Consider the following 23,373-nt stretch of genomic DNA (forward strand, 5'->3'; position numbering starts at 1 on the left):
TAGACCATAGGATTATCACATGGGTACTCCGGGATATCCTAGGACAACACTGGATTCCCCAGGTGCCCAACAAACAATCCACCCAGATGTGTATTCAAGTTGCCACCTTAAGTTGAACCATTAATTAACAATCTCACTTATGTCATGTATTTCACTCACCTAACCACGTCTACGAGCATAGCATAGCAATATAAGCAATTCGTAGAAGTAACTCCCAAGGGTTTGAATATAACAGGGGAATAGGTTCTACCTCATCATCTACTTCCCAACCCACATGTTAATCACATCCTAACCATGCAATGTTTGAGGATTGGAACTAATTCATAAAAGCTGGGTGATAAAGGGGTATGATCAAAGTGTTACTTGGCTTGCTGATGATCCGCAAAACCTAGGGACTCGTAGTAGCACGCTTCGCACTCCGGGTGTTCTATCGCAAACAAACAATAGCATACATAAGCAATCAAGCAAAGATACACGGGTAAATCTCAAATAAGAGGATCTAACCAGAAAGTTCAACTTAAGAACTCTGGTTCGCGAAAAGAATCAAATCAAATGGAGCAACGAAACTCAAACTGCGAAAGAAACAAGATCCGCTTACTAATCTGGACTAAGGTCAAATTTTACAGTAGCAAAAGCTTGTTCAAGTTGGTTAAACGGAAAGAGGGTTTCGAGACGAAGATCTAGGTGCTTGAATCGCCTGATTCCGACAAACGAGCAAAAAAATAAACTAAAACGAAAATCGGATCAGAAATCATGATTGAAAATAATCGCGGAAAATTCGAGAAGCAAGAAAACTGACGAACAGGCTAACGATCGAATGTTCGTTGTCTACGGCTAACGAGTGAACACCATTCGTTACAAAGTAACTAAACCGAAAAAACGGCAAACCTTTCTATCCAAAAAAACTAGGGTTTTCTAACGAAAACCGAACACGTTTTTATAAAAAAAATGAACGATGCTTATACCTCCGGCGAGGATCCGGCGCGGCGGGGCGGGGCGGCGCGAGGCAAGCGGCGGCGGCGCGGCAAGCAGCAGCAAGGCGGTGGGGCGGGCGGCTTGCGGCGGCGGGTGGCGCGGGGCGGCTCGGGGTCCAAGGGGGGGGGTGCGATGGCTTATAAGGGGAGGGTGTCGTGGGTTTGTCACGGCAGATGTCCTTGTGAAAGGACTTAGTCATGGAGCCATCTCTACGGGTTCGCTTAAGGGGTTAAACCGGACAAGGGACACGGGGAATTTTATACTAGTTCGGCCCCTTTGAGGAAGGTAAAAGCCTACGTCTAGTTGTGATTGGTATTGCCAGGGTTTCGAAGGCCAGGGAGCGAATCCGCTTTGTCTGGCTCTAGTCTCTCCCTAAACCGCTGCCGGGTCGTCCCTATATACATAGGTTGACGCCCGCCGGTTTACAGAGTCCCGAGCCGGATTATAAACGTATCCAGTTCGGTCTCTATCCTTCCTATCTTACAATACAAGTTACATGACTAATCCGGTTTACATTTATAGGCTTTAACCCGCCTTTGGGCCTTGGGCCTCCATGAAGCGCCATCATCCTTGCATCTTTATGGGCTTCTAATCTTCAAGGAGTCAACCCGGCTACATAAGGCCGGTTTACCTCCAGTAGTAATATCCCCAACATTAGGCCCCAGATTGGTTTGAACTTGTTCATGTCAATCTTCCACACTTAGAAAAAATCTTCTCCTATCTTCACTTTTGATCTTGTAAACCGCCGTGACGTCATACTTCAAAATTATGATAAACCGCACTGATGTCATCCATCCGTTGATGTCGGAGATTACCTTCATTTAATATATATTCAGTCATTGAGGCGACACCTTTATTAACTTATCCATTTTTTGGGCTCCTCGATTCCCGTGCTTGCCGTTTTATCACTTCGCCTTATAAATAGGACCGAGAGGTCATTTTCACCTTTTCCCCCCATGCCTCTTCGCGTCGTCTTCCTCGCGCCACTCAGCCTCTGGAGCTCCGCCGCCACTGTCGACCGTCGACCGTCGCCTCTGCTCAGACCTTGGCCGCTAGATCACCCTGAACGCACCAGAATAGTGCGGCGCCTTTCCGCTTCCTCACCAGCTCCGGTAAGTTCTCCACTTTTTCCGCCACAGATCTGTTCTAGGGTTTCGACGTTCTTCGCAGTTCTTCCGAAGTTCATAAGTGCTGGTCTTCGCTTTCTTCCTTTAGTACGTAGATGGATACTTCATGCTTGACGCATCTCTTGCCGTAGCTAATCTACCATGGTCACCATAAATCCTTATGTGCAAAAAAAACTGATCTAGTCTGTCATAAATTGCTTTAGTTCTGCACCCCTTCAAGATCCAATTATTTTTGTTTTTCTGTCTTACCTTAGATCCGAAAGTTTCATCTGTTACTGTGAGATCCGTTTCTCCTCGCACCAATATAGGCGGTTTGACCTTGTATAACAGTGTATGCCATTAGCCCTCTGATAAACCGGAGGAGCATTTTACCTTCATAATTATGCTCCGGTTTAACAGTGTCTGAGCCATCCTGTGCTAGTATACCCTTGTTCTCTTGTTGCATTAGTCTCCGGGTTGTACCATTTCACATATCAGTATGCTTCTTACTCCCTTGTCTCTTGTATATAATCATATGTAGCTTATAAACCGGCCTTTCATTTTCAGTTTGTTTGCTTTGCAATGGCCAAACAATTCACTTCCTGCAACTGGGCTCATTCCCGGGTTACTGAAGCTCAGTTGAATGAGATGGTTGGCATCGGCTCTCTGCCTAAGAAAACTGAGATCAAATGGCGAGTACCAGGAACAGAAAATCCTCCAACCCCTAGGCAGGGCGAGGTGGTGGTCTTTGTTGACCATATAGGCCGTGGTTTCAAACCGCTAGGGTCAAAGTTTTATCGAGATGTGCTTGCCAGCTTCCAACTGCATCCACAAGATATTTGTCCCAACTCAGTTTCCAACTTATGCAACTTCCAGGTCTTCTGTGAAGTATATTTACAAGAAGAACCAACTGCCGAACTATTCCGAGATTTCTTTCACTTAAACCGGCGCACAGAGTTTGTGAATGGCCCGAACACAGAGCTTGGTGGTGTATCAATTCAAAAGCGGAAAGAAGTGGAATTTCCTCATGCCAAACATCATAGCCACCCAAAGGAATGGAACCAAACATGGTTTTATTGCAGAGACACTTCGCCTGAGGATGAAAATCCCCTCCCCGGTTTTTGTGATCACAGACTATCCAATACTCACCCAATGCCACAACGTCTGAGCTCTTCAGAAAGGGAGAAATACGCTCCTCAACTCGCCAAGATCCGGGCCTTTATGGCAAACGGTTTAACAGGCGTGGATTTTGTGCGCTGCTGGATATCTTGGAGTATCTTCTGCTAAGCCGGCGTCCTGGTTTAATGTGCGAATATACCGGTGAGTTTGACGACCCTCAACGCCATTGCGACATCCAATTATCTGAGGAAGAAGTTACTGAAGGTGTAAAGAAGATTCTGAATGAATTGGAACTGGTCTGCAGTCAAACCGGTCTGAGTCCCTTCTATGCCAAGAATAAACCGCCTGCTGTAAGCATTACACTTCCTCTTCATCTCTAATATCTTTAACTTATACAATCTGTAACCCTTCTTCTTTATATATATAGGGTGATGACCCCTTCTGGAAACGGAAATCCATCGAGAAAGCGCTAAAGCCAACTGGAGAGAAAGTGGTCAAGCCAACCCGCCCGAAGACCAAAGCCGTAAAACGGACGTCAAAGCGGAAAACGGCTGACCGGATTAATATGGAGCTTGATGATGGTACTGATGACCCAGAAGTTGAGGTAGAACTTGACTCACTTGGCTCTCTTTTTATGCATCTTGTTAACACTGATCTTCCTCAGGAGGAGGCAGAAGCTAGTCAGGCTGATGACGTAGAGGTAATTACCCTTTCCTCCGATTCAGACTCTATGCCAACACAAAAAACTCGCCAAGCAATCTGGAAAGTAAGCTTTTCTCATTCTATTGCTCACTTGGATCCAACATTTATTTTTAAGACTTAACAGCATGAAGCTCGCCGGACAACCCGGCACGGTGGCCAACAGGTCACCTTTGCCGGTTTACCTGATACTCTGGTTCGGAAGCGCCGGTCTGAGGTCTCTCCTACTTCTGACCATTCTTACCCCAAGGCAGGTTATTTCAGACAGCCTCTTAATCCGTCCGATTCAAATTATCAGGTGACACCTCCTTCCTCTTCTGGTGAATCGACAGCAACTCAACTCCCCCCTTTGAAAACTGTGGCCGGGTGAGTTATAAAAAACCTTTCCTTTCAATACGCCCTATATCTTTTGAATAGGATGTTAACCCTTTTTATTCTGTTTGCAGGGCCAAAGCCAGACCCAGCAAGAAAGCTCGGGTCACCAATCCGCCAGAAGACCCTATCGCCGAAGAAGAACCAAGAGGTGAACCGGAAGGCCCCCATCCTGAAACAACTTTTGATGATCCGCCCCTTGAAGGCCAACATACCGACGAACCAACAGATGCTGAGCCTGCCGCCCCTGATACTGAACCGGTAGAACCAAACCGGTCTAGTCCAATGAAAGACACTGAAATTCCATCATCATCCACCAAAAATCATGAAAGCCAAGGTGATGACGTTGTTATTACTGGAATAGGCCACAACTCTCCTGGCCATCCTGTCATTTTGGCTCAGCATAGTGCCAAAGAAGAGCAAATTGCCAGGGATAAAGGTAAATGGAGCAGCGACTTATCAAACTATGCATATCATAACGCTGATGAGCTTCATTCCGGCTTTTTGAACCGTCTGCACTCAAACTGGGATTATGAAGCCGGTTTGGTGAATTTGATGAAAGAGTGATATGAGGTAAATCCTTCTCCCTTGTATATTGATTTATAGCTGAAATACTATTCCAAGTAGCCCCCAAGAGTCGTTTTATGATTGTTAATCACAAACCGGGTCTTTGTAACACTTCAAGCATCCCATCATTGATCCTTGCAAAAGCGTGTCCCCAATCATAGATAAGTATCATCTTTGAAAAAATTAGATAACTTTCTGCAGCATAGCCACCAAAGGCCGGTTTAACTTGGCAAGTTAACCCGGTTTTTAATCCACACCGCCAGTTTAGAACAGACGTACATTAGCCCCCAAGTGTCAAGGATAATGCTTGCATTGTTCTGGAGACTTGTATAGAGTATAGTATTTGAGAGCAAATAGGCATTAGCCCCCAAGTATGAAGTGGATAACTTGTTATATGCTTTATACTTAGTGCATAAATATGTTGTTTGTTGAATATACCTTCAATGTTGCAGGCTGAACTGAGAAACAAAGATGCCCAAAACTCTGACTTGCAAGAAAATGTGAAGTCTCAACAAGCCGAAGCTGCAAAAGCCAAAGAGGAGCTGACCCAGGCCCTGGCCGGAATGGAAAAGCTGAAAGAATCCTTCAACCAAGATCGTGTTGAATGGGAAACCAAAAAAGACGGTTTAACCAAAAGAGCTGTAGACGCCGAGGAAGCCCTGAAACCGGTGGTTGAAGAACTAGCCGGTTTGAAGCGCCAAATCAATGCTATGACCTCTGCTATATTTTGTAAGTCTCTGCTTATGTATGTTGCACCAGTCAATGAATCTTAAAACTCACCAAAATGTTGATAAAATATTTGGCAGGCACTTGGATCACTCATCTTGGTGCAGATATGCAGATGAAGCTCAAAGCCGCATATACATTGGTTGAGCAGCTATACTCTGGGTCTCAGCGAGCCATTAGTATGATGGCTTACAACAAACCGGCGCCAACTTTGATTAAGGAGACCCTTGAGAAGTTGGGCATGTTACCAGCGCGTATTGTCTAGTTGAAGAGAGCTGCTGCCAGAGCAGGAGCATTAACCACCCTTATTCGAGACAAGGCCTGGATTCCAGACCTTGAAGCGGAGGATATCATTAAAGGATATCCATGCGTTAAAGAAGACAGTTCAAACTTTGACAATGATGATCTTCGGCGGCTGACCAAACAGATGCGGCCAGCGGCCAGCAAGTTGGCCGAGGACACCGATTTGTCCCATTTTCAACCGTTTTATGATGTAGAAGGGAAAAGACAGCCGGCCGATATCCATGAAGTCGAAGAACTTGTGCCTCTGATTCATAAGCACACTTAAGCCCCTGATATTAACCCTTCTGGTCTTATCCATGAGGAAGCAGTGTTCCAAGCTTTAACCGGAATCGATTGGTCAACGACGGATTTCCATCGGCTGGGGAGGGATGAAGAAGTGCCTAAATCAACTGATCCGCAACCGTCAAACCGTCATGATGAAGAGTCCTGATCCAGTTGCCGGTTTATATGGCTTCTGTGAAAAACAATGGCACTGTTTGAGCCGCTTTGAAGCTTCATGTAATAGGATAGCTGAAACTTTGTTGATCTGCCATGCCATCGAGCATGTTTCATAATGCTTTGTGACAATCTGTGCCGCCCTTCAGGATATATTTTATGCATAGCCTATGATGACTTGCCTTCCTGGGTCCAAAAAAAACTTAAAAGTGTCTAGCGGTTTACCGCTAGACATGTCATAATATCCAAGAAGTATATAATACTTTAGCTGAATAATCAAGTGTTTGTATAAAAAATAATGTACAGAACATACCTCATTGATTGACCAAACGTGTATAAAGCCAAGGTGTTTAACACCAACCCGATACATTTGATAATTTTATCTTCATAATGCTGGTGTATATATTAATCCAGACCGGTATAACTACCGGTTTTTCTTTATAACACTTGTGATTTAGTCAAACCAGACCGGGTCAATGACCACCAGTTTATAATTGATCATGTGCCAATCAACTGGTAGTTGGAAAGCAAGCCGGGTCAAGGATGCTGGTTTATCAAAAAATACTTATGATTTTCAACAAACAAAATTCAAATAGGAAAATATGCGAGGCTTTTTACGAGCTGCCAGGCTCCAAATCGGGGCTTTTCATGGGCTGCCAGGCCTCTGAGTTAAACCATTTATCAAAGCCTTTTAAGATGGGCCTCCAATTAACCAATCATCATTTTAACTGTGACAAGTTCAGGGTCTGTAAAAGATTGACTTGTCAAACATTCGATGGGTCATACCAGGATTACCTGGATAGGAGTGGCTTACTTGATGAAGGCAGGCTAACCCGGGGTTTTAGGTGAATACACCAGGCTTCCGAGCCGTGGCTTGATAGCCAATTACGAGGGTCCTTTCAAACTCTTTGTTGCTTTGCAAAAAAGAGCCCCCAAGTAACTTTGTGAGCGATGCTCAGTGTGTGCCTATGTTTGAGTCTGTACTATGTACAACACTCTCTTTGGCTCCACAAATTTTCCTTGTATGGCTTGAAATGCCTACCAAGAGGTGTAGCTGAGGTTCAAACATGACCAAGCCCCCTAGTGATTTTCTTTATCTCTATGCAGCTGCTAAAGCCGGTTTAACAAAGACTCCGCTTTGTTAGTTATCGTGTAAAAGCACACAAATGATATAAGAAAGAACAGATACCCCGCTTATAACTGAGGCTCCGGTTTATACCCCGCTTATAACCTATGGCTTCAAGTATAATAAGGCTGAAGGAGAGCTATGTTCCATGGCCACTTTGTCTCCTCCTCCGATTGACGTGAGTCTTCATGCTCTCGAACATCAATGAGGTAGTAAGATCCGTTGTGCAGGTTTTTGCTGACCACAAAAGGTCCTTCCCAAGGGGGGGATAACTTGTGCATATCAGTCTGATCCTAGATGAGCCGGAGCACCAAATCACCTTCTTGAAAGGTTCTAGTTTTAACCCGGCGGCTGTGATAACGTCGAAGATATTGTTGATAAATCGCCGAACGTGCTGTTGCAAGATCACGCTCTTCATCCAATAGGTCCAGAGCATCCTGACGTGCCTTCTCATTATCAGCCTCAACATAAGCTGCAACACGGGGCGAATCGTGACGAATGTCACTAGGAAGAACTGCCTCCGCTCCATACACCATGAAGAAAGGTGTGTAACCCGTAGACCTATTGGGTGTGGTGTTGATGCTCCATAACACAGAAGGTAACTCCTCAACCCAACAACCCGGCGTCCGCTTTAAGGGAACCATAAGCCTTGGTTTGATACCCCTTAGAATCTCTTGATTTGCCCTTTCGGCTTGACCATTAGATTGGGGGTGAGCCACTGATGCTAGATCAAGCCGGATGTGCTCACATTGACAGAATTCTTCCATCTCCCCTTTTGACAGATTAGTTCCATTATATGTTATAATACTGTGTGGAAAACCAAATCGGAATATCACCTTTTTGATGAATTGAACCGCCGTGGCTGCATCACACTTGCTGACTGGCTCTGCCTCCACCATTTAGTGAATTTATCAACTGCTACTAACAGGTGGGTCTTCTTGTACTTAGAGAGCTTGAAGGGTCCAACCATATCAAGCCCCCAAGTTGCAAACGGCCACGTAATTGGAATCATCCGCAACTCTTGAGCCGGAACATGCGCACGGCTGGCAAAATTTTGACATCCATCACACCTCTTGACTAAATCCTCTGCATCATCATGCGCCGTCAACCAGTAAAAACCGTGGCGAAAAGCTTTGGCAACCAACGATTTTGAACCGGCGTGGTGACCACAATCCCCTTCATGGATTTCTCGCAAAATCTCACGACCTTCTTGAGGAGAAACACATCGCTGAATTGCTCCTGAAACACTGTAATGATGTAACTCCCCGTTGAGTATGGTCATTGACTTGGAATGCCGGATTATCTGTTGAGCCAACATTTCCTCATCTGGTAACGCGCCCCGGTTCATGTAATCCAAATATGGGATCGTCCAATCCGGTATGGCATGTAGAGCTGCCACCAACTGAGCCTCCGGATCAGGAATAGCCAAATCTTCTTCAGTTGGTATTTTGACTGACGGATTGTGCAACACATCAAGAAAGACATTGGGCGGAACCGGTTTACATTGGGAACCAAGATGACTTAAAGTGTCCGCCGCTTCATTCTTCTGCCGGTCTATATGGTGCACCCGATAACCTTTAAAGTGACCAGCCACTGCGTCTACCTGTCTCCGATATGCAGCCATGAGTGGGTCTTTAGAATCCCAAGTGCCAGACACCTGCTGGGCCACTAGATCTGAATCGCCGAAGCACTTAACCCGGCTCAAATTCATCTATTTAGCCATCTGAAGCCCGTGGAGTAAAGCCTCATATTCAGCTGCATTGTTAGTACAAGGAAACATTAAACGGAGGACATAACAAAACTTGTCACCTCGTGGGGAAGTTAATACGACTCCAGCCCCCGAGCCCTCCAACTGTCTGGATCCATCAAAATGAATGGTCCAATATGTATTATCTGGCTTCTCTTCAGGTGCCTGTAACTCCGTCCAATCGTTGATGAAATCCACAAGTGCCTGGGACTTGATCGCCGTGCGGGGTATATATTTGAGCCCATGAGGTCCAAGCTCAATGGCCCACTTGGCAACCCAGCCAGTTGCCTCTCTGTTTTGAATGATGTCGCCCAGAGGAGCTGAACTGACCACTGTGATGGGATGGCCCTAAAAATAGTGTTTAAGCTTTCGGCTTGCCATAAACACCCCATACACCAGTTTCTGCCAATGTGGATACCTCTGTTTTGACTCAATGAGCACCTCACTGATATAATAAACCGGCCGTTGAAACGGATACTCCTTGCCAGGCTGCTTGCGCTCTACCATAATGGCTACGCTAACAGCCCGGGCATTAGCAGCCACATATAATAATAATGGCTCTTTATCGATCGGCGCTGCAAGCACGGGCCATTCAACTAGCTGCCTCTTCAGATCCTCGAACGCTTTATCAGCTGCCTCACTCCAGACAAAGTTATCTGTTTTCTTGAGCATCTGATATAAAGGGATGGCCTTTTCTCCAAGGCGGCTGATAAACCGGCTCAAGGCTGTAATCCGGCCGGCCAGTCATTGAACATCGTTAATACACGCCGGTTTAGCCAAGGATGTAATTGCTGCAATCTTCTCCGGATTAGCCTCAATGCCTCTGTTTGAAACCAGAAAACCTAAGAGCTTACCTGCCGGGACACCGAAAATGCACTTCTCCGGATTGAGCATCATCTTGTAAACCCGGAGATTGTCAAAGGTTTCCCGTAGATCATCTATCAATGTCTCCTCCTTTCTGGATTTGACCACAATATCATCCACATACGCATGAACATTGCGCCCAATTTGTTTATGTAGGCAATTCTGAACACATCGCTGGTAAGTCGCCTGGGAACTCTTGAGTCCAAAGGGCATAGAAACATAGCAGAAGGGTCCAAAGGGAGTTATGAAGGCTGTTTTCTCCTGGTCCTTAACTGCCATTTTGATCTGATGATAACCATAGTAAGCATCTAGAAAGCACAAACGGTCACAACCCGCCGTAGCATCAATTATCTGATCTATGCGAGGGAGAGCAAAGGGGTCTGCAGGGCAAGCTTTGTTTAAATCTGTGTAGTCCACACACATGCGCCAAGTGCCATTTTTCTTAAGAACCAGCACCGGATTGGCTAACCACTCTGGATGAAAAACTTCAACAATAAACCCAGCAGCCAACAGACGGGCTACCTCTTCACCTATAGCCTTGCGTCTCTCTTCGTTGAAACGGCGGAGGAACTGCCGGACCGGTTTGAACTTAGGATCAATGTTGAGTGTGTGCTCAGCGAGTTCCCTCGGTACACCTGGCATGTCAGAAGGTTTCCATGCGAAGATGTCCCAATTCTCACGGATGAACTCGATGAGCGCGCTTTCCTATTTGGGATCCAGGTTAGCGCTGATGCTGAACTGTTCTGATGAATCGCCAGGAACAAATTTAACCATCTTAGTGTTTGTAGCCGATTTGAACTTCAACGCTGGATCATGTTCCGTGGGTGGCTTTTTTAAAGAGGTCATGTCTGCCGGATCAACTTGCTCCTTATAGAATTTTGACTCCTCCGTGGCACAAACCGACTCAGCATAAGCCGCATCGCCTTCTTCGCACTCCAAAGCAATCTTTCTACTTCCATGCATTGTGATAGTCCCTTTATGACCTGGCATTTTAAGCTGTAGATAAACATAACATGGCCTTGCCATAAACTTATCATAAACCGGCCGCCCAAACAAGGCGTGGTACGGACTTTTGATCTTTACCACCTCAAATGTCAAAGTTTCTGACCTTGAATCGTAGTCATCTCCAAAAGCTACCTCCAAAGCTATCTTACCAACAGGATATGCAGACTTACCAGGCACCACACCATGAAAGACCGTATTTGATGGTTTAAGATCCTTATCTGTCAACCACATACGGCGGAATGTATCATAATACAAAATATTGATACTACTTCCCCCATCCATGAGCACTTTAGTGAACTTGTATCCCCTGACTTGAGGGGCTACCACCAAGGCCAAATGACCTGGATTATCAACCCGGGGCGGGTGATCATCTCTGCTCCACAAAATAGGTTGCTCAGACCAGTGTAAATACTGAGGTACTCCCGGCTCAACAGACTTGACTGCCCTTTTGTGAAGCTTCTAATCACGTTTGCACAAACTAGTAGTGAAGACATGATATTGCCCGCTGTTCAGCTGTTTGGGATTGCTCTGATAACCCGACTGCTTCTGCTGCTGCTGACTCCCCTGATGGCTGTAACCTCCCTGGTTGCCTTGGTGTCCTTGATTGACATGTCCGGTTTGGTTGCCTGGAAACCCTGAACCGGAACCACCTCCGTAACCGGGGCCGTGGAAACCTCCTCCTGAACTACCGGGCGGGCCATTGTCATATTGGAACATATTGGAATTCTTGAAGTCCCGCATGATATAGCAATCTTTCCAAAGATGTGACACCGGCTTCTCCTTCGATCCATGCTTTGGACAGGGCTGATTTAACAGGCGCTCCAAATTGTTGCCTGATCCTCCACCCCTCTGGGGCTGCTTGAATTTACGGCGCCGGCCATTCTCCTGGGCGCTGGTATTTGCCACAAAGTCCAAGCTACTGTCGGCCTTGCGCTTACCACCGCTTCCATGGCCTGCCGGATTATGTTGCTGACCTTTGGCATTGCCGTTCTTCTTACCTTTCTCCGGTTTGTCCTCCTCTGAATCCGGATCCTTGGTATTATCTGAAACGGCGTATTTAACCAAAGCGGCCATGAGTGTTGACATGTCATTGCAGTGACGTTTGAGCCTTCCCATCTTCTGTTTTAACGGTTTGAAACGACAATTGCCCTCTAATGTTAACACTGCTATATCTGCATTGATACGATCTGATCAATGCAAAATCACTAAAACTCGTTTGACCCAATGGGTCGTGGACTCCCCTTCCTCTTGGACACAAGCGGCCAGATCTATGATTGACATCGGCTGCTTACACGTATCCTTGAAGTTCTGGATAACCCGGTGCTTCAATTCGGCCCATGATCCAACAGAGTTGGTTGACAAGCTCTTCAACCAAGTGCGAGCTATTCCTTCCAACATCATGGTGAAATATTTAGCACACATTGCCTCATCCACATCTAACATCTCCATTTCCATCTCATAGCTTTCCACCCACGCCTCTGGTTGCAAATCGGCGGTGTAATTTGGTACCTTACGAGGTCCCTTGAAATCCTTGGGCAGTCTCACATTACGTAACGTGGGAGTCAAACACGGCACCCCTAAGGAACTGAACATCACCCCTCGCTCCACGGAGGCCGTGGGGTGAACCGGAGTATGCTGTCGTGCTCCGTGTCGGGCTGTCAACTCGGCCTCCCGACGTGCACGACCATGATCCACAACATCTTGCGCATTAGCGCCTCCCCCGGCCGGGTTGTTCCCCCATGGTGAATCTCCGACGTGCGCTACTGGACACGACCGGTTCGTCCTCCACGTGTCTGCTATAACTCCGGCTTGGACGGGGAGTAGAATGGATCCTCTCACGACTGTGTGAATACGCCTGTTGTTGATTTACCGTTGTTTGAAGGAGATCCCTGGCCCGACGTGCTTCCACTACAATTGGTGACTCGCCGTCGGCTGGGAGGGCCGCCAGGCGTGAAGCGACGGCCACAATGTTGTCCAACGGGTTGGAATAATGCCCGAGCGGCGTTGATGGCACAACGTTGTTCTGGCGAGGCAGGTCCGTCGTGCGTGGCTGAACCGACGCTCCTGCTCCCGGCGCCCCCGCCCGGTTTAGTGTGGGTTGGTTACCAGCTCCTGCTCCTGGCGTGTTGAAAAGATTCTGCGGCTCATAAACCGACGGGAGATGTGATCGATACCATCTTCTCATGACTTCCTCTGAAGCATTCTGATCTACTCTAATCTGGTAGGCATGTGCTTCCAACTCGGCCTGCTCCGTAGCCATCCTAGATTTCTCTGCTGCTAGGTCCGCTTTAGCCTGGGCTATCTGATCTTTCACCTTTACAATCTCCGCATTGTGCTGATCCCTGGCTGCTGCATCCACCTCCGCGGACATCAACGTTGCCAGAGCGTCGAACAAATCAGACAAGACTTGGGCCAGGGGTGGCGCCGAGCTTCCTGCCCCTGCTGGTGTGGCCGTCGTTGAACCAGAGAGCATTGCTGCGACGGTAGATGAATGAGGCGCCGATTGTGTGCCGACCATGAAGATGGCGGCCCAGTTTGGTAGACCAAGGGAATCCGGAATACTATTGCCCTCGGATCCTCCCTCAATCCGTCCGTCCTGCAACTGGTAAAGCGATTCGGTCTCTCCAGAAGACTCGTCATCAGAGCAGACTACAGTTTCTCCATAGGACACCGGTCCATCCTCGTACCCCGATCCATGGACGACACCTACGAAAACATGCCTTGCTTCGGGCTGAACCAGCGAAGAACTTGCACGCCGAGCCGTTTCGATGATGTCGGTGCAAATGTCTGGCTCGGGGGCCGGTTCACCGATCTTGCCGATGAAGACGTGAATCCCACCAAAGGGGACCCGGTACCCGTATTCGATTGAATCGGCCTCGGGACCCCATCCTGCGTTGTCGATGTAGAGCTTGCCGCGACGACTCTTCGTCATCCGGCCCATAGCGTATCCCTAAAGTCCATCAAAGCTGCCCTTCAAGAACTCAAAACCATCGTGCGATAGCCCCACGGTGGGCGCCAACTGTCGTGGGTTTGTCATGGCAGATGTCTTTGTGAAAGGACTTAGTCGTGGAGCCATCGCTACGGGTTAGCTTAAGGGGTTAAGGCGGACAAGGGACACAGGGAATTTTATACTAGTTCGGCCCCTTTGAGGAAGGTAAAAGCCTACGTCTAGTTGTGATTGGTATTGCTAGGGTTTCGAAGGCCAGGGAGCGAATCCGCTTTGTCTGGCTCTTGAGTTGTTGTTTTCTCTCCCTAAACCGCTGCTGGGTCGTCCCTTTATATATATAGGTTCACGCCCGCCGGTTTACAGAGTCCCGAGCCGGATTATAAACGTATCCAGTTCAGTCTCTATCCTTCCTATCTTACAATACAAGTTACATGACTAATCCGGTTTACATTTACAGGCTTTAACCCGCCTTTGGGCCTTGGGCCTCCATGAAGTGCCATCATCCTTGCATCTTTATGGGCTTCTAGTCTTCAAGGAGTCAACCCGGCTACATAAGGCCGGTTTACCTCCAGTAGTAATATCCCCAACAGAGGGGGTGTGCGACGGCTTGGGGAAGGGGCAAGCGGCGCGGGAGGAGTCCCTGCCAAACTCCGCTAGCGGCGGCGGTGGCGCTCGCGGTCTCCAGCTCGGAGACGAGGCGCAGGCGGCTTGGGCCGGCTTGGCTGGGCTTCGGCCCAGTCGAGCGCTGCATGTTTTTTTAAAATAATTTCACCGGAACTAAAAAAATCCTAGAAAATAAAATAAAAATCTAAAAATGCCAAAACAAAATTTCACCGTCTAAATAAAATATTTAGAATAAGATGAACATTTTCTTGGCCCTAAAATGCAACTTTGGAAAAACGTGCAATTTTTCTAATTCAAATAAAATAGCGATAAACTCCGGATAAAAGCAAATATTTGATTTTAATATTTTCCTCTAATATTTCATTTATTTTGGAGAAGTCATATTATCCCCTCTCATATATTTTAATATGAAATATTTTCGGAGAGAAAAATAATTAAAACCAAAAATCCTCGTTTCAATATTTGATAAAACTCAAATATGAAAACAGGGAAATTCCCAACTCTCTCTGAGGGTCCTTGAGTTGCTTAGGATTTCGAGGATTGCGAAGCGAAATGCAATAAAATATGATATGCATGAATGATCTATGTATAATATTCCAAATTGAAAATTTGGGATGTTACATACCTACCCCCCTTAAGATGAATCTCGCCCTCGAGATTCGGGTTTGCTAGAGAATAGGTGTGGGTGGTCTTTGCGAAGATCATCCTCTCGTTCCCAAGTGGCTTCATCCTCGGTATGGTGGCTCCACTGAACTTTGCAAAACTTGATAACCTTTCTGCGGGTGACTCGGCTGGCAAATTTGAGAATCCTGACTGGCTTCTCCTCATAGGTCAAATCACTGTCCAACTGAATCGCCTCCAAGGGTACTGTATCTCTTAACGGTATCGGCCATCTCAGCATGACACTTCTTCAGCTGTGAAACATGAAATACATCATGAACTCCTGACGGTCCTTCAGGTAACTCCAACTTGTAGGCAACTTCTCCCATACGTTCGAAAATTTGATACGGTCCTACAAATCTCGGGGCTAACTTTCCCTTAACTCCAAAACATTTCACTCCTCGTAGGGGTGACACTCGTAGATATGCTCTATCTCCAATTTCATAGGTTACCTCCTTTCGTTTCGAATCTGCATAACTCTTCTGTCTGGATTGAGCTATCTTCAGTCTATCTCGGATCAACTTAACTTTCTCTTCAGACTCTTTGATCAAATCTGGTCCAAACAACTGTCGGTCTCTGACTTCATCCCACATCAACGGTGTTCTACACCTTCGTCCATACAGGGCTTTGAACGGTGCCATCTTCAAACTGGCTTGATAGCTATTCTTGTATGAGAACTCCGCGTAGGGAAAGTTGTCATCCCAACTAGATCCATAATCTAGCGCACAGGCCCTCAACATATCCTCCAGAATCTGGTTGACTATCTCGGTCTGTCCATCTGTCTGCGGGTGGAATGCTGTACTGAACTCCAACCTTGTCCCCAAACTTTGGTGCAGCTGATGCCAAAACATTGAAGTAAACTGTGTCCCTCTATCTGATACAATTGTCCTCGGAACTCCATGCAAACATAAGATCCTGGTCATATATATCTTGGCCAACTTTGCACTCATATAGGCGGTTTTCACTCGGATAAAGTGAGCTACTTTGGTCAAGCGATCAACTACGACCCATATAGAATCATATCCTGATTTGGTCCTGGGCAATCCGGTGATAAAATCCATGCCAAGTTTATCCCACTTCCATTCAGGTGTCGACATAGGCTGTAACAACCCTCCTGGCTTTTGGTGCTCAGCCTTCACTCTCTGACATACATCACATACAGCTACATACTCGACAATATCCTTCTTCATACCAGTCCACCAGAAACATTCCTTCAAATCCAAATACATCTTGGTGCTTTTGGGGTGTATCGAGTATGGTGAGTCATGAGCCTCCTGAAGTATTAACTTCCTGATCTCTGTGTTATTGGGCACATAAACACGGTCCTCGAACCATAAGGTGTTGTGCTCATCCTCACAAAAACCTTTGGCCTTTCCTTCGCTCATTCTCTCTTTTATCTCGGCAATCTCTTTGTCCTCCTTCTGAGCTTCTCGAATCTTTCCTAACAATGTAGATTGAACCTCCATTGTTGCAACAAAACCTCTAGGAACAATCTCCAATCGAAGTTCCATGAGATCCTCTGCTAACTCCTTCGGCAGTCTCGTGCTCACTAGGGTATTAGCATAACTCTTCCGACTCAACGCGTCTGCTATGACTTTGGCCTTGCCTGGATGATAGTGAAGCTTCATGTCATAATCCTTTATAAGCTCCAACCATCTCCTCTGCCTAAGGTTCAGCTCCTTCTGTGTGAAGATGTACTTCAAACTCTTATGATCCGTATACACATCACAACGATTTCCAATAAGGTAATGCCTCCAGGAATTCAACGCATGCACTAAGGCAGCCAACTCCAAATCATGCGTGGCATAATTCAACTCGTGTGGTTTCAGTTGTCGCGAGGCATACAAAACAACTCTTCCGTCCTGCATAAGCACACTTACAAGGATCAAGGCAACTCTGAGAACTTTGTAGGCAAGATGACCATACACTCGAAATCACTTCTATCTTTGCTTGCTAGATGCTCGCTCTTTTGCGATGCCTATGTTATGATACCTACCACTTGCTTATCATGCCTCCCATATTGCCATGTCAAACCTCTAACCCACCATGTCCTAGCAAACCGTTGTTTGGCTATGTTACCGCTTTGCTTAGCCCCTCTTATAGCGTTGCTAGTTGAAGGTGAAGATTGGAGTTTGTTCCTTGTTGGGAGATGTTTCTTATTGGGATATCACCATATTATCTTGTTTATCTTAATGCACCTATATACTTGGTAAAGGGCGGAAGGCTCGGCCTTATGCCTAGTGTTTTGTTCCACTCTCGCCGCCCTAGTTTCCGTCATATCGGTGTTATGTTCCCGGATTTTGCGTTCCTTACACGGTTGGGTTATAATGGGAACCCCTTGACAGTTCGCCTTGAATAAAACTCCTCCAGCAATGCCCAACATTGGTTTTACCATTCGCCACCTAGCCTATTTTTCCCTTGGGTTTCCGGAGCCCGAGGGTCATCTTTATTAACCCCCCCCCCCGGGCCAGTGCTCCTCTGAGTGTTGGTCCAAACTAGAGCCCTGTGCAGCGCCCCCTCGGGGAAACTCGAGGTTTGGTTTTAGCTGTATGGAGCAATCATCTGAGTGTGCCCTGAGAACGAGATATGTGCAGCTCCTATCGGGATTTGTCGGCACATTCGGGCGGTGTTGCTGGACTTGTTTTTCCATTGTCGAGGATGTCTTGTAATCGGGATGCCGAGTCTGATCGGATTGTCTTGGGAGAAGGAATATCCTTCTTTGACCGTGAGAGCTTGTGATGGGCTAAGTTGGGTCTCCCCTACAGGGATTTGAACTTTCGAAAGCCGTGCCCACGGTTATGGGCAGATGGGAATTTGTTAATGTCTGGTTGTAGAAAACTTGAAACTTAACTTATTTAAAATGCATCAACCGCGTGTGTAACCATGATGGTCTCTTCTCGGTGGAGTCCGGGAAGTGAACACGGTGTTGGAGTAATGCTTGACGTAGGTTGTTCCAGGATCACTTCTTGATCATAGTTGTTCGACCGTGCTTTTGCCTTCTCTTCTCGCTCTCTTTTGCGTATGTTAGCCCCCATATATGCTAGTCGCTTGCTGCAGCTCCACATCATACCTTTACCTTACCTATAAGCTTAAATAGTCTTGATTGCGAGGGTGTGAGATTGCTGAGTCCCCGTGACTCACAGATTACTTCCAAAACCAGATGCAGGGACCGATGATACAGCTCCAGGTGATATGACCGAGCTCAAGTGGGAGTTCGATGAAGACTCTCGTTGTTACTACGTGTCTTTCCCAGATGATCAGTAGTGGTGCCTAGTTGGGGCGATCGGGAACTATGTTGCATTTGGGGTTTATCTTCATTTTGGTTTCGTAGTCGGACCTTGAGTGTATTTGGATGAATGTAATGTTATTTATGTATTTGTGTGACGTGGCGAGTGTAAGCCAACTATGTTACTCGTATTCCCTTATTGTATTTCATGGGTTGTTGTGACGATTACCTCACTTGCGACATTGCTTTCAATGCGGTTATGCCTCTAAGTCGTGCTTCGACACGTGGGAGATATAGCCGCATCTAGGGCGTTACAAGTTGGTAATCAGAGCCTTCCCTGACCTTAGGAGCCCCCTGCTTGATCAAATCGTTGGCATTGTTGAGTCTAGAAAAATGTTTTGAGTCATTTAGGATTATATATATATCGGAGCGTAGGACTTCTTTTTACTCCTCAGTCCCTTCGTCGCTCTGGTGAGGCATCCTGACGTAGTGTTTTGACTCTTCTATTCTCAAATTTCACTAAATTTTTTTTAGGATCACGCGGGTATCTTGGAATCGTTCCGATGGTTTTGTGACGAGAACATTGTTCTTGGTGCCTCCTGACATTTAGGGGTTGTGGCAGTGTCCCGGGGAGTTGAGCTCCGAGGTGTTGTCGTCACAATTTTATCGTCGAGATTCTGGAATACCTGAGTTTCGCCGACATCGAAAATCTCTTTTATGCAGTTGTTGGTGAGATAACCTCGATGCCACCCAGTACTGGGGCGGGAGTTTGGGAGTATTGCCATAACTTGTATAACGGATGCTTTTCGAAGGTTGAGGTGAATGATTTCCGAAGTTTTCTTGGTTATGTGTTGAAGGATGGATATAGCTGGATGTAGGATTTTCTAGCTTTGGGTGAGATATTATGCTTCCCCTGTATCCCCAACACCTGATTGCATAACCGGAAAGGTTCGGGAGTTTCATAGGTGGGAATTCTTGTAGCTCTAGTTCTTCTTCCGCGGATATTTGGTTTGGGATTGGGTAATCCTCACCAAGTATTTGTTCTTGTCCGTACCTTGTTATTTTATTCTTCTACTTCTATCTAAGTGGCTTCTCAATTTATGGAAATGTGACCATTTCAATTGGAATTCATTCGTTCATTTTGTTCGGATGTGAAGACTATATGTTGCAATTTCGATCCATTTGATTCAGCTTGAATTTATGTCTGTCAAGATGCTAACGGATGTCACCCTCTTCAAGATGGCTCCTGCTAAGGGTCAGAATCAGAATCAGGATCCGCCACCACCACCTCCACCTCCGGAGGCATGGCAAGCTGTGATGGCCACTACCAATGCAAACATGCAGCTGATCATGCAAATTCTGCAAGAGCGCAACCAAGGGAATCAGGGCCATGGCAACAATCAGAATCAATTTGCTACACTCAACCAGTTCCTCGCTAACCAGCCAAAGACCTTTAGCAACTGTGTCGAGGCCTCAGACGCTGATGATTGGCTCGTGGATATATGCAAGCATTTCGAGTGCAGCAACGTCAGGCCTGAGGACTTTGTCAAGGTTGCCTCCTTCCAACTCAAAGACCAAGCTGCAGAATGGTTTCAACAATACAAAGATTCCAGAGGAGGCCGTGTGATTACCTAGGATGAATTCCGTCAAGACTTCAAAGCTCATCACATTCCTCAGAGTATTGTTGAAAGCAAGCGTGAGGAATTCTGCAACCTAAAGCAATGCAGCTTGTCTGTTTACCAGTATAACATTCTGTTCCAAAGGCTCGCTCGTTTCTCCAAGCAAGACGTCCCTGACGAGAAGAGCATGATTTATGAGTTCAGGGGTGGCCTCAGAGAAGATCTCCAAGTAGCTCTCGTCCTTTTTGAGCCGAAGAAGTATGATGAGTTCTACAATATGGCAATGAAGCAGGAGACTGCTCAACTCAAGTGTGATGCTTCCAAGAACAAGGAGGATCATGCCAAGCACTTGCGTTTGGTGCTGGATAAACTCAGAGAACATCAGTTCTATGCGAAGTTTTCAAAGTGCGAGTTTTGGCTCGATGAGGTTCTCTACCTTGGGCATATCATTTCTGCCAAGGGCATAGCGGTGAATCCTGAGAAGGTGTCTACAGTTGTGAATTGGGAACCACCTCAGAATGTGAAGCAACTCCGCAGCTTCCTTGGTCTCGCAAGCTATTGTCGAATGTTCGTTGAGAACTTCTCTAAGATCGCGAAGCCTCTTTCCAACCTTCTCCAAAAGCACGTGAAGTACGTCTGGTTTCCTGAATCTGACATCGCTTTCAACACCCTGAAAGAGAAGTTAGTCACTGCTCCAGTTCTGACTCCTCCTAATGAATCCAACCCGTTTGAGGTCTTCTGTGATGCTTCTCTTCAAGGTCGTGGTACAGTGTTGATGCAAGAGAAGAAAGTTGTGGCCTATACCTCTCGCCAGTTGAAGCCCAATGAAAAGAACTACCCCACTCATGACGTCGAGTTGGCGGCAGTTGTCCATGCTCTTTTAACTTGGAGACATCTCTTATTGGGAAGAAAATTGGACATCTTCACTGATCACAAGAGTCTCAAGTACATCTTCACTCAGCCTAATCTCAACCTCAGGCAGACTCGTTGGTTCGAAATGATTCAAGAGTATAATCCGAGTATCGAATATACTCTAGGCAAGGCCAATGTAATTGCTGACGCATTGAGCAGGAAGGCTTACTGCAACAGTCTGATTATCAAGCCTTACCAACCCGAGCTTTGTGAAGCTTTCTGCAAACTCAACCTTTAAGTTGTTCCTCAAGGATTTCTGGCAAACCTCCAAGTCTCTCCTACTTTGGAAGATCAGATTCACGAGGCTCAACTTCTTGATGCTATGGTGAAGAAGGTGAAGATTGGGATTGCCAAGAGTCAACCTAAGGACAAGTGCTATCGCCTTGATGACAAGGATACTCTATTCTTCGAGGATCACATTGTTGTGCCTAAAGGTGACCCTCGTAAAGTCATTATGAACGAGGCTCATAATTCACTCCTCAATCCACCCTGGAAGTACAAAGATGTACCATGACCTCAAGCAGTCATATTGGTGGACTCGAATGAAGCGCGAGATTGCTCAGTTCGTGAATGAATGTGATGTCTGCAGAAGAGTGAAAGCAGAACACCAACGGCCAGCTGGTCTCCTCCAACCTCTTGCCATTCCAGAATGGAAGTTTGACCATATTGAGATGGACTTCGTGACTGGATTTCCAAAGTCCAAGCGTGGCAATGATGCTATCTTTGTTGTCATCGACAAACTCACTAAAGTGGCTCATTTTCTTCCTATCAAAGAATCCATCACAGCAGCTCAGTTGGCAGAGCTATATACCTCCCGAATTGTCTCTCTGCACGGCATTCCGCAGTTGATTTCTTCAGATCATGGCAGCATCTTCACCTCCAAGTTTTGGGATTCTTTTCATAAGGCCATGGGCACCAACATTCTCTTCAGCACAGCTTTTCATCCTCAAACTAGTGGCCAAGTCGAGCGAGTCAATCAAATTCTTGAAGATATGCTCAGGGCTTGTGTCATATCCTTCGGTATGAAGTGGGAAGACTATCTTCCATATGCCGAGTTCTCCTACAACAACAGCTTCCAAGCGAGTTCGGGCAAGTCCCCATTTGAAATTCTCTATGGCAGGAAGTGCCGTACTCCTCTTAACTGGTCAGAGACTGGTGAACGTCAACTTCTTGGAAATGACTTGATCACAGAGGTAGAAGAAATGTGCAAAGTCATTCGTGATAATCTCAAAGCCGCGCAATCGCGCCAGAAGAGTTACTATGATAGCAAGCATCGTGACTTGGCTTTCGAGATCGGAGACCATGTCTACCTCCGTGTCTCTCCAATGAAAGGTACTCGTCGCTTCGGTATCAAAGGGAAGCTTGCCCTAGATACGTGGGTCCTTTCAAGATCTTAAGCAAGAGAGGCGATCTCGCGTATCAACTTGAGCTTCCCTCCAACTTTGCAAACGTGCACGACGTGTTTCACGTGTCTCAACTCCGCATGTGTTTCAAGACTCCTGACTGCACCATCAACTTCGAAGACATTGATCTCCAAGAAGACATGTCTTATCGTGAGCACCCAGTTGCTATTCTTGAAGAAACTGAGCACAAGACTCGCAACAAGTCTATAAAATTCCTCAAAGTCAAGTGGTCACATCATTCCGATCGTGAAGCCACCTAGGAACGCAAGGATCACCTCCATTCTGAGTACCCGGAGTTTTTCTAGTCCTAGATCTCGGGACGAGATCCTTTCGTAGTGGTGGAGTGTTGTAACACCCGGATGTAACCTACCTTATTTGTACTCAAACTCTTGCCATTTCCTCGTTGTCAGGTTTTTGTCTCCGTGTGTTTTGTCTTTGCCATGCATCTCATATCATGTCATCATGTGCATTGCATTTGAATACGTGTTCGTCTCATGCATTTGAGCATTTTCCCCGTTGTCCGTTTTGCATTCCGGCGCTCCTATGTCCTCCGGTGTCCCTTTTACCTCTTTTCGTGTGTGGGTGTTAAACATTTACGGATTGGACCGAGACTTGCCATGCAGCGTTGGTTTACTACCGGTAGACCGCCTGTCAAGTTTCGTGCCATTTGGACTTCGTTTGATACTCCAACGGTTAACCGAGGGACCGAAAAGGCCTCGTGTGTTTTGCAGCCCAACACCCCTCTAAAGTGGCCCAAAACCCACCTAAATCCCTTCCATCACCTAGACCGTTCGATCACGATCGCGTGGCCGCAAACCGCACCTCATTTGGAGCTTCCTAGCTCCCTCTACCTCTATAAATAGCCCCTCCTCCGAAATTTTCGGATCTCTCCACCCCTAACCCTAGAAAATCTGCTCCTCCAAACACCGGACGTGTCC

Source organism: Triticum urartu, chromosome 3 (genome assembly GCF_003073215.2).
Source record: "Triticum urartu cultivar G1812 chromosome 3, Tu2.1, whole genome shotgun sequence".
Classification (NCBI taxonomy): Eukaryota; Viridiplantae; Streptophyta; class Magnoliopsida; order Poales; family Poaceae; genus Triticum; species Triticum urartu.